The 14,099-nt window shown below is 37.4% G+C and overlaps 1 pseudogene; it reads left to right on the top strand.

Moving 5' to 3' along the window:
• Nucleotides 1-7,948: 7,948 nt before the first annotated feature.
• Nucleotides 7,949-14,099, top strand: part of LOC114010265 (uncharacterized) — a 96,287-nt pseudogene continuing 90,136 nt past the window's right edge.

The following is a 14,099-nucleotide window of genomic DNA, read 5'->3' as shown; positions in this document are numbered from 1 at the left end:
TACAATTGAATCAACATGATAACTAGGCATGATGCAGGTGACGTGTTTCTTTACCATAGATGATGAGAAGTTGTTAGGTGTCAGCAACCAGAAAACAAGCCAAATGGAGCTAAATGTTTTCACTTAAAAGCCCTCCATCAGTCTTGTTTCTTGTGAAGCACTATAGTTTCACTTTGGGTTTCTTTTTTTGTTTTGTTTTGAAAAACCTGCAGTATTGATTTTTTTTCATGCTTAAAGACTAGATTTATTTTTTCCTTTGAAACCCAGTTTCTATGCCTCAGAAAGGTTAATTTTTTTAAGAGAAGATATACTATAATTAAAGATATCAAATTGTAAGTGAGCTACCACTTGTGGGATTTGATAGCCTGTAGCTTTCAGAAAAAACTTTCAGTAAAATATAATTATTCCAATTTCTTAGCATATCCCACTGAGTCAAGTTCAAGGGTTCATTTTGTAGCCAAATCATAATGTCTTTCTTATTAATGAGAAAATCTTTTTAACATGTTAAAAAGAAATTTTTCTGGAAATCTCTAAACTTACTTGAAAGAGCTAAGAAGAGACCTCACTTTGTGTAGCTTTTCCTGTATCACTGTCTTCTTTTGTATTATTAATTTTATTTTATTTAATTTTGAAAAGAGATATGATTAGCTTTGTATATTTTTATTCTAGAAACAGCAAAAGTAGACACAGATATAGCTGCAAGATATAAGGGCAGCTGATTAACAGGTAGAATATCTGAATAAGTAACAGTCTTTCAGGTTTAAAGAGAAAAAGCTGTCAGTGAAATGTATATAGGAAAAAATAATCAGATTTGTATTCAGAAATGGCACGGGTGGGTATTTGCTTGAAGATTAAACGCTGCTTCTTGAATTTTCCTGAACTTTTTACTGTTTTCACAGATGGAATTTAAATTTTATCTTCTTTATTGAAGCTAACCTCAGCCCCTCAATATTTAAAATTAGAAGACTGATGCCGTATTTCTAGCTTCCTATACAAGATATATTTTTTGAGGAGTCAAAGACTTTAGGTAATAAAACCTGAAAATTTTCAGCTTTGAAAATTGTCATTTGAAGATGCAGAAATAAAGGGTAAAATTGTGTAGGTATTGGACATTTGTAAGCCAAAATGAAAGGAAAGTTGAGAAAGTAAAGTATTTAAGAAAATATTACGTGCCACGAGGGGCCACTTTGCTCAGTCAGGTACATCTCTAGAAAGTGAGGTATCAGATAATACTAAGCTTATAAGTGCTGCTTGAGAAATAATTGCCTATTAGCCATCGGACATGAAGGAAGAAAACCACGTGCTGCTTATATGTCTATAAACTGACACATATAATAATTTTTTGTCTATGATCATCAGTTTATTAATATTAAACATTGTTATTGTAGTGTTTTTTATAGTAGAGTAGAACTGGAGGGTCCATGACAAGTTAAAAGAAGAATTTTGTCATAAAAAGTCTAGGATGGCAAATATATTATGCTGAACCCTGAAACGCAAGTCCTTCACATAGTTGTTTCTAATCTAAGTAATAAACAAAAAGGTTAGAATAATTAAAGAGCAACATTTAATCTCAGTCCTTCTCATGGGATAAAGATTACATCCTCCATATGCCAAATGACAATGCATAATATTTTGAAAATCAAATTTTGCAATATCTGAAATAGGAGTTATAATTAAACTAGTTGTCAGACTGTGACATTCAGCACGGAGTATTTAAACAGTCTGGATTTTGTTTGTACTTTTTGCTTGAGAGTCAATTGTCATAGCTATTTTATTTTCAACACCACATCACTTTCTCAAGATACCCAAGGAAGCATCCAGTTCTGCCTTGTACCTTCTTTACTGCATGTGTATATTCTTTGCTTTGCTTTCCTAAAACAGACACCTGTGTAAATTCTGGAAGAAACTGGAGGCCTCTATTGACAGTCTCATCACAGTAAATGAATATTTGCAATTGTGGAAGTACTCTGCATAACTTCTATTCATATGATTTGTAAGAAGGGAGAACTACACACTGATAAATTGAAGGACAACAAGTATGTTAAATGAAAGTGTGTGTGTTATACATGTTAATCATAGTAGATAATCATATAATAAGGTAAATTATGTGATTTATATACTTATCTCAATAATTTAAATGGGGAGCTACCGAAACAATGCTGATGTTCCCCTTTGCAAATGAAATTCAGTATTATGACCTAGGTTAAGAATCATTGCCTAAAGACACAGATTTAAAGGTCTGTCTTTAAATTTAATTGTACTAAAGCAAGGTCTGTGATATCTTTCTAGGCTCTGGCTGGTGTGACAGTCTGAGCTGGTGCTAATCTTATTGTTAATGTCAAAGACCAAGCGTGACAGCAGCAGACAAGATAGGCTCTAGTGAATGACAGAGTAATCAGTCTGGAATAGAACTAGTCCATCCATAAAGGATCAGGCTGTGGAAAATCACTATCAGCATGTCCACATGTTTACTTCTTTTCTCATGTTGATGGCAGTTAGATAATTTATAGCATATTTCTTTGTCAAAGATTATTTGAAATTCCTATTATTCTAACACTGTAAACCTAAAGGGATAAAAATCATGAAGTCTGGCAGTATGATCATTACTGAACATTTAAATGTATAGTGGACATTCTTCTATGAAAATAATTCCAGATATAAATTCAATAATTGCTTATAATGAATGTGCCCAGTCCCACAAACTTCCCTTTCAGTTTTCATTCACTGTCATAATAGGTCATTATACACTTTTAATAGTCACATTCTGAAAAAAAAAAAAAAAAAAGAAAAAAAAAAAAAAGAAAAACACCAAAACCACAAAAACTAACAAACAAAACAAAACCAGAAAGGATTTGAGAATAATTCCTACAGCAGCAGACTTATTACACATTAGTCAATTTATAACCTTTGTGAATCCATAACACAAATGGAGTAATAACAGTTATGGGCCTGCAGCCTTTAACACAAGGGCAGTAGCAAGGGACAGGACTCAAAAATACAGCTAAGTTTCTGATACTTTTTGTTGGATACACTTAGAATTTCTAGATTCTCTCCCTGACCTCTGTATTTATTCTCTTGGATAGATATTAAGGCTAGATTCTTAAAGATTTTAAAACATAAATTATTTACAATTATTATTTACAAGACACTTTAAATTTAGAGACAATCTGACTATGTAAGTTTGTGGAGGGAGAGGATGGCACAAAAGTATGTGCTTATGGCATGATGCAGGGGTATGCATCAAGTGGGTTGGTGTCAATCAGAACAATGAAAAAAGGTCTTAGCTTTCTGTTTTAATTCACAGATGTTCATATATGGCCCTGTGGTCGTTAGTTTCTTTAAATAACAGAGAAGCTGCTTTTCATAATAAGTGACTTTAATTACAAAGAAACACACTAGTAAATAAGAGAAAATTCCTCTTTGGGAAAATGGACAGACAAATGTGATTGTACTGATGAACGCTAAAATATTTAGTTTAACATACAACTACTTCAGAACACTAAAAAGTTGTGTTGTTTTTTGTTTTTTGGGTTTTTTTTAATAAAGATTAAGCACTGTGTAACATGAGTAAATATATACATTATGCCAGAAAAGTTTATTAGCTAATTTTAGAGTGATTTAGGTACATGTAATTACCTTTGTTTCATTATAATCAAGCTTCCATCTGAAGAGAGACTTATGTTGTGTTTTCAGAGTGGCCTTCAGCAACAGCCACAAACATCTTTTTGTGACATATCTTCCCTGTACTAGCAAGCTTGTCTGCTAATGGAACAGCGTTGAAAACAAATTTTCAGTCTCCATTTTCCTTCTTATCCCCATCTGTGATGGGGTCTCCATGGCCCTGCACAAGTTCTGTGACAACTGCTTTACAATAATATTGCTGATAACTCTTTGACTACAAAGATCTTGCAGTGTCCCTTTTTTGATACACAAAGAGAGGATCTTGTCTTCCATTATCGATTCTTTGTACCTGGCAATGACTGTTGTGATTCTAGCTTACTGCGACATTTTACTCTGTGGTCTTACTCTAAATGAGAAAGAGGGGAGAATAAGGCTAGGGTAAGACGATCAGAATTCCTGCTGATGACAAGTCTACTTGAATATGATTAAAGAATGCCTCTGGAGCACCATGGTGTGCTCTGTGTTCTATTTTCAAATTCATCTTTTATACAGCTTTAGATGAATTGTGCCAATTCTGATTTGCTGGCATTATCTAAAGTTGCTTTTCCTCTTTCAGCTGTAGTAGTCTCTTTCCACAAGACAACTTTATTAACAATTGTTTTTTAAGTCTTGGTGCTATAGGCGACGACAATAAAAATATAATAGTTTTGTACCTCTAAGCAAACTAAAATTCCAAATCATATTAATTTTATATAATATTTTTGCTCAGGGAGGTCAGATTTTAGATTTTGAGTAAAATGTAAGCCAGGTTCTCACTATGTGAAACACAGGTCCAATTTAACACCTCTTCTTAATTCTCACTTTTCAAACATTCCACATCAGCTATATTTTTGCCTTCATGACAGGTATTTCAGTAAACCAGAATGTTTTCTCACAGCTAACCATCTCTACTACTCTTATTTTCACTTTCAAAAGAGCTTTGTTTGGATGCCAACAGCCAACAATAAATACATTTCATAGAAAGCAATCCATTCAAGTTGTTCAAGGCAATGGAAATCTCCTACTAACTTTTGGGTAAAGCTGCTGATTAGTAATAATAGCTTTGTGATACAGTAGTTGGGCTTTGAGTGAGATAATTAACCAGCTGCTGGCAAAACGGTGGCTGATCCAATGCTAATCCAAACATATTTTAATAGTAACAGAAGAACAGGTGTTCATGTATAATAAATCCATTTTCTCAATATTTCCAGGGAAATAAATATAAATGCTTAAAAGCGATATAGTAGAGGTTAGATCTCAAATGTAGCAATCAGAAGAATGTAAGCCAAGCATAAGTAATAACCAAAACCTCAAGTGAATTATTACATGATTCACTCAATGAACCTTTTCACCTAGAAAGGCTGTGCAAACTGCGTGTTGTATAGTTCAGTGTACTTAATTTACTTCCTATTTTTTCCAGGTGATGTTGCAAATTCAGGAAACATTTTGGCTTTCCAAAATGTTATACTTTTCCACCATAGCCTCCCAAAGAACCCATGCTCTTAAGCTTTTAAATTTAAAATGGTGAATTTGATTTTAGTTTTTGCAGTAACTAAATTTTAATTACGGAATTGGTATCTAGAAGAATAAGAGGATCAGAAGGATCTAGATCTAGATTTTGCCCTCTTTCAGAAGACAATGACAACAGGACTTTTAATTTAAGAAAAGGTCACAAAATAAAAACAAAACAAAACAAAAACATAAAAAAAAAGAAAAAAACATGAAAAAAAGACTCAAAAGATAAATCAGAACATAAATAATTTCAGGTTATGTGAATAAATTTTGAGATATTATGATTAACGTGGGATATGGATGAGGGTTAAATTTTACCTCAGTTTAGCATAGCTAAATTCTTTAAAAATCAGAATATACAATCTATAAAGTAATAAGGAATCTTTGATCTTTTGCATTTCGACTTTTAATGAGAATCCCCTTTGCACAATTACAAGCTTATAGTGACCAACTAAGGAATAGAAATATGGAATTCTTATTATTAGACCAAGACAAGCCTTTCTGAGATGTATCTATCAATGCAGTGTACTCTATGAGAAAATACATTTTAATTAGCAGGTTGATAATCAGTTTTTAGGTGCATCTGCTTACACTTTCAAATACAATCATCCTACTACCTGGCTGAGTCAGGCTATTTTATTGCTTTATTTAATTTCAGTATCAAATGACCAATTCACAGAAGGATTCATGTATTTGCATTTTTTGGGGGTAGGGGGGGTGGGGGTATTTTCATTAATTGACTTCACCATGTGTAATCAACTTTAAAAAAAAACAGTAGTTCAAAAGAACAGATTAAAAGATAAAGAAATATGCAAAATCTAAAAAATGGCATCTGTGAAGCAGATTTAATTTCTGTACTTCTAAATGTGCCATATTGTAATTACAAAGATTTAGGTAAATTTAACTACTTTATGTAAACTCAATAAGGCAAATCCAATTGTGTTTCATTTATTTTAAGTTAATTATGCCGTGTAATACATTTCTTTCAGTTTGCAGGCAGCACTGGCAGTGCCCAAGCTGTTTATGAAACTTCAAATTAGATTTTTGGATGTACTCAAGATGCAAAGTAGAGACAAAATGAGGTTAACAAAAGAATGTTCAAAATGAACTGAGCCTTATAATGTATTCCTTCTTTAAGACATACACATGATAGATATCTAAACTATAGCAGCCTTCAGGCATACCATTTTTCACTGTCCTGCTCAAGAAGGGGAAGGTAGCATTTAGGTAACTAAAACATCACAGGAGCAATGTTTATACCTGACATATATGTTAACTAATAGTCTAGAGTCATGTTCTGCCTTCAATTCCATGTCTCATACTTCATGTCATTGTCAGAAAAAAGAAAAGAAACACTTCCCACTCTAAGACTTCTCAGCCGGCTGGAGAACAAAATAAATTTTTAAGTTTATCTTTGGTGAAAATTATGATAATTTTCTACAAGTGTTCAGCACTGAAAATTATAACTTTTGAAGTGCAGACATGTAGCAGTTCCAGAAAAACTTTTATATTCCTCACAAAACTGGATATTTATTCATTTTTCAAAGCATTTTTATCATTATTCTAATATTATTCAAAACATTTCAACTGTTCCTTAGCTAGTCAGTTGACTCTCTTCATTCACTCTTTCTTCACAGGTTATTTCTTAAATGACAAGGAAAGAGTCCAGAAAACCCAAATGTACTTTATTAGTAGACCATTAGTAGTCAGACAATTTAACAAAAATGAAAGAGGAGAAGAAAAAATAAATTTTAAGTTTCTCACTGATACTCTTTCCCACTTTCATTCTGCCAAGAAAAGGAATAGTGAATATAATATTGGAAATCTCTTTTTTCTTTATAATGAAAACGTTTGAGGAGCTGTATTACTAGAAGAGTATTTGAAAGCAGACAAAAAATTGGACATTTTGGCCAGCTCCTTTCATTTTCAGAACTTTCTAAGAATCAGCATAAGTCAGTTTATCAGTGATGTTCAGAAGATACAGTTTTGGAGAGATTTTTTTTTTTCATAAAACAACTTGAATGATTGGCTGAATGGCTAGGCTGAAAGAGTTGTAGTAAATGTGGTAACATCTGGTTGGTGGCCAGTGACGAATAGTGTTCCCTAGGGCTTAATTTTAGGTCTACTTTTCTTTAATGTTTTTATCAATGACCTAGACACAGGAGTTGAGAACACACTAAGTAAATTTGCCAGTGATACTAAATCATGAGAAGCTATTGATGCCCTTGAGGGTAGATAGGCCTTACAGAGAGATTAGAGTGCTGGGCAATTGCCAACCATATAAAGTCTCTGAGGCATGCTGCTCTGGCAGACAATCACACCAAAGGACTGTGGGGAGCTTTCCATGAACGAAAAAAAGATGAAGAAAGAGCAGAGAGAGAGAGTGTGCCCCAATCCCCCCACCCCAGAATGGGATGTGCTGAGATACTAAAGAGCAACAGATCTGACTCAGTGTAGGCAGAGCCAAAAGTGAAGGTGACCAAACCTTCACATGTACAAAAGCAACCCCAGGGAGCTGGAGCAACCAGGAGTGCAGAGAACTGGGTGTGGCACTCAGCCAGGACATGGTGCAGAATTTGCACATCGAGGGTGTGCAGGGAAGGCACCATCACCCTTATGACTCAAGAGAGGTGAGCTCAAGTAGTGGTTATCACCCTCCCAGAAGAAACTTAGCTATGATTTTCACTTGGTCAAAACCCAGTGCTAGACGGCATGTGGTGAACCAGATATAGCTCCCATGTAAACATGCAACAGCCCAGGTCACAGGCTGCAGGGAATGCCTGAGCCTGTCACTGCTATTGGAGGGCAGCAGAGATACCAACTGCGTAAGGTGCGACCACGTGGACAATCTGTTCAGTCTGGTGCCAAAGCTGAAAGTAAAAAGGTTACGGAGTATCAGAAAGTGTGAGAGGGAGACAGACTGGTGGAGCCACTCTACTATCACTAAGACAAATGTACCAAATTGACACATCACAAGAAGCAGAGGATCCCCTACCCTCTTGCTACCAGACAGAAGGAGGGGACCTAAGAGATGGGAAGGAATGAAAACAGGTCCCTGCTCAGGACAGGAGGCAAATCACCTCCCAGCCTACTTCACCTTTCCGTGTACCCCTATAGGTGTGAGGCTTTGGGACCTGAGGGCCACGAAAATGATGTTGGCAAAGACCCGTCCAGGCTGGAAGAGTTGCCTAGGGAGAGTCAGTCAATGCCACGCATCACTGCTAGAAAAAAAATAAAGGTGATTGTCATTGGTGACCCCACTCTGAGAGGAACAGATGGCCTGATATGTCAACCAGGCCCAGCCCACAGGGAAGCCTGCTGCCCCCCTGGGGCCTGGGTAAGAGATGTTACTAGAAAAATCCCTTGCCTGGTACAGGCCTCTGATTACTGCCCATTACTCATTTTCCAAATGGGCAGTGATGAAATCCAGATAACAAGAAGTCTGAGGGAAATCAAGAGAGACCTGAGGACCTTTGGGTGACTGGTTGAGCGATCAGGAGCATAAGCAGTGTTGTCTTCTATCATGCCAGTTGCTGGAAATGATGGTGCATGTAATTTGAAGATCACAAAGACCAATACTTGCCTCCAGGTCTGGTGTCACAGGCTGAATGTTTTTTATTGTTATTTTTATTTTTATTATTGGTCAGTTTTCATGGTACTAGGCCTGCTGGTGACAGGGTTCATCTGTCTTAAAGGGGAAAAAGCATCCTATGTCAGGAGTTAGCAGGGCTCACTGAGAGAGCTTTAAACTAGATTTAAAGGGGAGGGCAATAAAACCAGGCTCACTAGAAGTAAGCCTAGAGGCAACATGCCAAAGTTGGAGGCGAGATCAGTAACACAGTTGAAGTGCATCTATGCCAATGCCTGAAGCACGGGCAACAAACAGAAGGAGCTGGAACCTGTCGTGCAGCAGAGTTCTGAGAGAGCTGGCAGAGAAGCTTGACAAGCTACTCTCCATCATTTATCAGTAGTCCTGGTTATATTTGGGAGGTCCCAGAAGGCTGGAGGTTAGCCAACGTGACGCCCAACTACAAGAAGGGCAGGAAGGAGAATCCAGGATGCTACAGGCCTGCCAGTCTGACCTTGGTGTCAAGGAAGGCTATGGTGTAGATCATCCTGAGCACCATCACATGGCATGTGCAGGACAACTGGGGGATCAGACCCAGCCAGCAGGGGTTTATGAAAGGCAAATCCTGCTTGACAAACCTGATCTCCTTCTACAACATCATGACCTTCCTAGTGGATGAGGGAAAGGCTATGGATGCTGTCTACCTGGACCTTAGTAAAGCCTTTGACACTGTCTCCCACAGCATTCTCCTGAAGAAACTGGTTGTTAATGGCTTGAACAGATACATTCTCTGCTGGGAAAAAAACCAAGCTGATTGGTCAAGCCCAAATAGTGGTAGTGAATGGAGTTACATCCAGCTCGTGGATGGTCATAAGTGGTGTTCCCCAGGGCTCAGTGTTGGGACCAGTCTCATTTAATATCTTTATCAATGATCTGGATAAGAGAAGCAAGTACACCAATTGGTAAATCTGCAGGTGACACCAAGTTGGGCAGGAGTTTTGATCTGCTTCAGTGTAGGAAGGCTCTGCAGAGGGATCTGGACAGGCTAGATTGATGGGCTGAGTCCAACTGTATGAGATTCAACAAGGAGAAGTGCCAGGTCTTGCACTTGGGTCACTTGGGACAGCATCCTGGCCTGTATCAGTAATATTGTGGCCATCAGGACTAGGGAAGTGATCGTCCCCCTGAGCTCAGCACTGGTGAGGCTGAACCTCAAATACTGCATTCAGTTTTGGGCCCCGCACTACAAGAAAGACATTGAGGCGCTGGAGTGTGTCCAGAGAAGGGCAATGAAGCTGGTGAAGGGTCTGGAGCAAAAGACTTACAAGGAGTGGCTGAGGCAGCTGGGGTTGTTGAGCCTGGAGAAGACGAGGAGGCTCAGGGGGGACCTTATTGCTCTCTATGACTACCTGAAAGGACATTGTAGGCAAGTGAGGGTAGGTCTCTTCTCCCAGATAACAAGTGACAGGAAAAGACAAACAGCCTCAAGTTACACCAGCGGAGGTTTAGATTGGATAGGAAGAAAATTTTCTTCACAGACGGGGTAGTCAAGCATTGGAACAGGCTGCCAAAGGAGGTGGTGGAATCACCATCCCTGGATGTGTTTAAAAAATACATAGATGTGTTGCTTACTGAAATGGTTTAGTGATGGACTTGGCAGTACTGGGTTAATGGTTGGACCTGATGATCTCAAAGGCCTTTTCCAACCTAAATTATTCTATGAGGAACTTCAACAAAACCAAGTGCTGGATTCTCCACCTGGGACAGTGTAATCATGGATGTATGTATAGACTAGGTGACATAAGTGTAGCCATGCAGAAAGAGATCTGGGGGGTTTGGTTGATGGTGAAATCGGTATGAGTCAACAATGTGCCCTAGTGGCCAAAAGGGCCAACTGTGTAGTCGGGGCTTCAGCTGGGATAATTTTAGTCACAGTAGCTAGTGCAGTGCTGTGTTTTGGATTTGGTGTAACAACAATGCTGACAGCACACTGATGGGTTTGGTTGTTGCTGGGTGATGTTTGTACTAAGTCAAGGACTTGTCAATTTCTCAGGCCTTGCCAGCGTGAGGGCTGGAGGGGCACGGGAAATTAGGAGGGGACGCAGCCAGGACAGCTGACCCCAACTAGCCAAAGGGATATTCCATACCATGAGACATCATGCTCAGTATATAAACTGGGGGGTTGAGAGCGGGGGAGGGCAGTGAAGGAATGGAGGAGTTGGCAGGGGAAAGCTGCAGATTGCTGCTTGGAGACTGGCAGGTAAAATTGGTCAGTCGTTGGTGAGCAATTGTATAGTGCATCAATTGTCTTCTTTTCTCCCTTCCCTTTGAATTTCATTCCTCTCCACCTTTTCCTCCTTCATAACTACTGTTGTTGTTGTTATTATAATTGCTTTTATTTTATTTTATTTTAATTATTGAATTGTTCTTATCTCCACCTTGGAGTTTTCTATTTCTTTCCGATTCTCTTCCCCATCCCTCTGACTGAGTGGGGAGTGAGAAAGCAGCTGTGTAGTACCTAACTACTGGCTGAGATTAAACCACATCAGTCCTTTTTGGCGCCTGATGTGGGGCATGAATGTTTCAAGATAATGACAGAGTTAATTCAGTAACTAAGTAGACTTAGTTACAGCTTCCAGTGTTAATTGATGTATTTTCATACTAAGATTCAGAAATTGTTACAAACTTCAGATATTCAATTTCTGATGTATTTTCATTACATAATAATAGAAAAAGGTAAAACATTAGTTTAGCTACACTTTTAACTTTCTATAATGAATGTTGACATTGTTAATGTTTATAATTTCTGTTTAAAAAACAGAAAAGAAAAAAACTATTGTAAAAAAACCCTAATACTTTTGAAGAATTAATTACACGTCAATTTAATTTATCTGAAGTTACTCATAGACCTGTGGTTTCTATTCGCAGAAGGTCCATGAACTGATCTGTTGAACGTGTTCTCTTAAAATTAGCATGAAAGTAAGAACATGCTCTTACAAAAATATAGCTGTTCACTGAACAGGTGAATCTGATAGCAGCCTAGCCAATACTAAAAAATTATATTTCTAGCTTCATATTCTATTTTCTCATATGAATAATTAAGGTAATAAAACACAGGTCTAACACACGATATTGTCTAGTGAACTAACCAGAATTAGTTTCTCCAATGAAGATACATGGATCTCTACATTAAATTGATGTAGAATAATCTACTTTCTTGCTGGCTCTTGCTGGACCCCCCTTTTTTTTTTTTTTTCCCTGGAATTCACATTTGAACTCTACTCACTAGAAAATGTTTTTCTCTAGAACATGCGATTTTATATCCCGCCCAAGCACCAGAGTCTGTATTAAATAGAAGTGGTTAGGATGTTCTTGCCATGCCTTTATATTTTTAAGTCCTCTGTTTGCCTAAACATTTTTACCTCAAGGTCACTATGCTGGTTTTGGTTGGGTTAGTGAATTTTCTTCATAGTAGTTACTATGGGGCTATGTTTTGGATTTGGCTGAAACCAGTGTTGATAATACAGGGATGTTTTATTTACTGCTGAACAGTTCTTACAGAGTCAGCAAGTAGGCTAGGGGTGCACAAGTAGGTGGGAGGGGGCACAGCCAGGACAGCTGACCTGAACTAGCCAAAGAGATATTCCATACTACAGGGTATCATGCTGAGTATGTAAGCTTGGGGAAGAAGAAGGAAGGGAGGGACAATTGACATTAAATTATTTACCTTCCCAAGTAACCATTATGTGCAATGGAGCCCTCCTTTCCTGGAAATGGCTGAACACCTGCCAATGGGCAGTAGTAAATGGGCAGTAGTAAAGTAATTCCTTGGTTTGCTTTGTTTGTGTGTGCAGCTTTTGCTTTACCTATTAACCTGTCTTTATCTTCTATTCACTTTACTCTTCCAGTTCTCTCCCCTATTCCACCAGACTGGAGTGAGCGAGCAGCTGTGTGGTGCTTAGTTGCTGGCTGGGGTTAAACCACTACAGTTATTCAGTGGAAATTCCATGATATATAATATGAAGAAAAAGCAGGGGGGTGGGGGGGTGGGGGGGTATCTTTAATCTGTATGTAATTTGTTGATTTTCATTTCACTAATGGTCCCATTGATCTTCTCTTAAAAAAAAAAAAACAACCAAAAACCAAAAAAAAAACCACCAACCCCCCCAATAAACCAAAACAAAACCACCACACAAAAAACTACCCCCCCAAAAAAAACAAACAAACCAAAAAAACCAAAAAAACAAACCAAAACAAAAAACCACAAAAAAAAAAAAAAACCACCTCAAAAAACAACCCAGAAGCTTTTGGTCCATGATACTTTTTCTACATTACCTCCATTGTGTATATTATGTCCATCTGCCCATATTCATCCCTCTGTAAGAAACCCATTGTCTGATTTTTTTTCTATAACTCTAATTTTCATTACCATTTCCTGAAACACTCTTCTCCTGATAGGCATAGCATTTTCTGTTAGACATAAGTGTTTTTTCACTTCAGCTTCATGCAAAATACCACATCCGCACTGCATAACACTGTCAACCAAGAATTATTTTATCCATAATGAAATTGTGTATTCAAGATAGCTTTTATTGCACTTTTCACAAATGTTAAAATTACTTTAAAGTAAGGCATTGACTTGGACAGAAGTATAGAAATGTAAAAAGAATTCCCCTTCAGTTTTTCTGAGTTAATTTACAGATCTGAGAAACCCTGAAGAAAAATAATTTTGTGAAAATGAAAAGTACACATCTCCAGGGTTTGGATTCAGAATGTACTCATTTACCTTCTACAAGCAAATACCTCAAATTTGCAACATGATGGAAAGGTGAGAAAATGAAAGCTTAAACTTTGTGCTGAAGAGAGGCATTAAAAAAAAAAAAAAAAAGTCATAGGTTAATATTTGGTTTAGATTTCTAGGTGACTTTTTGGATTGCTTTCTTGGCTATGATGAAGCGAGAGAGATAATTTAAGAAAACTACCTTAACTTAGATACATTGTGAAAGGCTTACTAGTGTCACAGATTATTGAGAAATTTAGTGCTTCAAAGAGTTACATCAACTCCTGATTATGTTTGAAACTGTTCCAGTACCTTGGTCAGCGCTCCAAGTTGTTTTTCTTTAGCTTGTCACAACAAACAACCACAATGAGACAGGAAACAAAGGGTTTAAGTTCCATATTTGCAAAAGCTGGCTTTAGAAAATTAAAAGATCAAAACAAAATAATAACTTTTATTGACATTCCTTGGTGACAAAAATCCATCCTTTTACCTCCAAAAGCTTTAACCTCCTGACTGGCTCACATAGGCAGTGGAATTGCACAGATATATTCACTCTGACTTACATCTTACTTTGTTACA

This window comes from Falco peregrinus, chromosome 4 (assembly GCF_023634155.1).
Source record: "Falco peregrinus isolate bFalPer1 chromosome 4, bFalPer1.pri, whole genome shotgun sequence".
Lineage (NCBI taxonomy): Eukaryota > Metazoa > Chordata > Aves > Falconiformes > Falconidae > Falco > Falco peregrinus.
The sequence above is the reverse complement of the archived record's forward strand: the minus strand, read 5'-3'. Positions and strand labels throughout refer to the sequence as shown.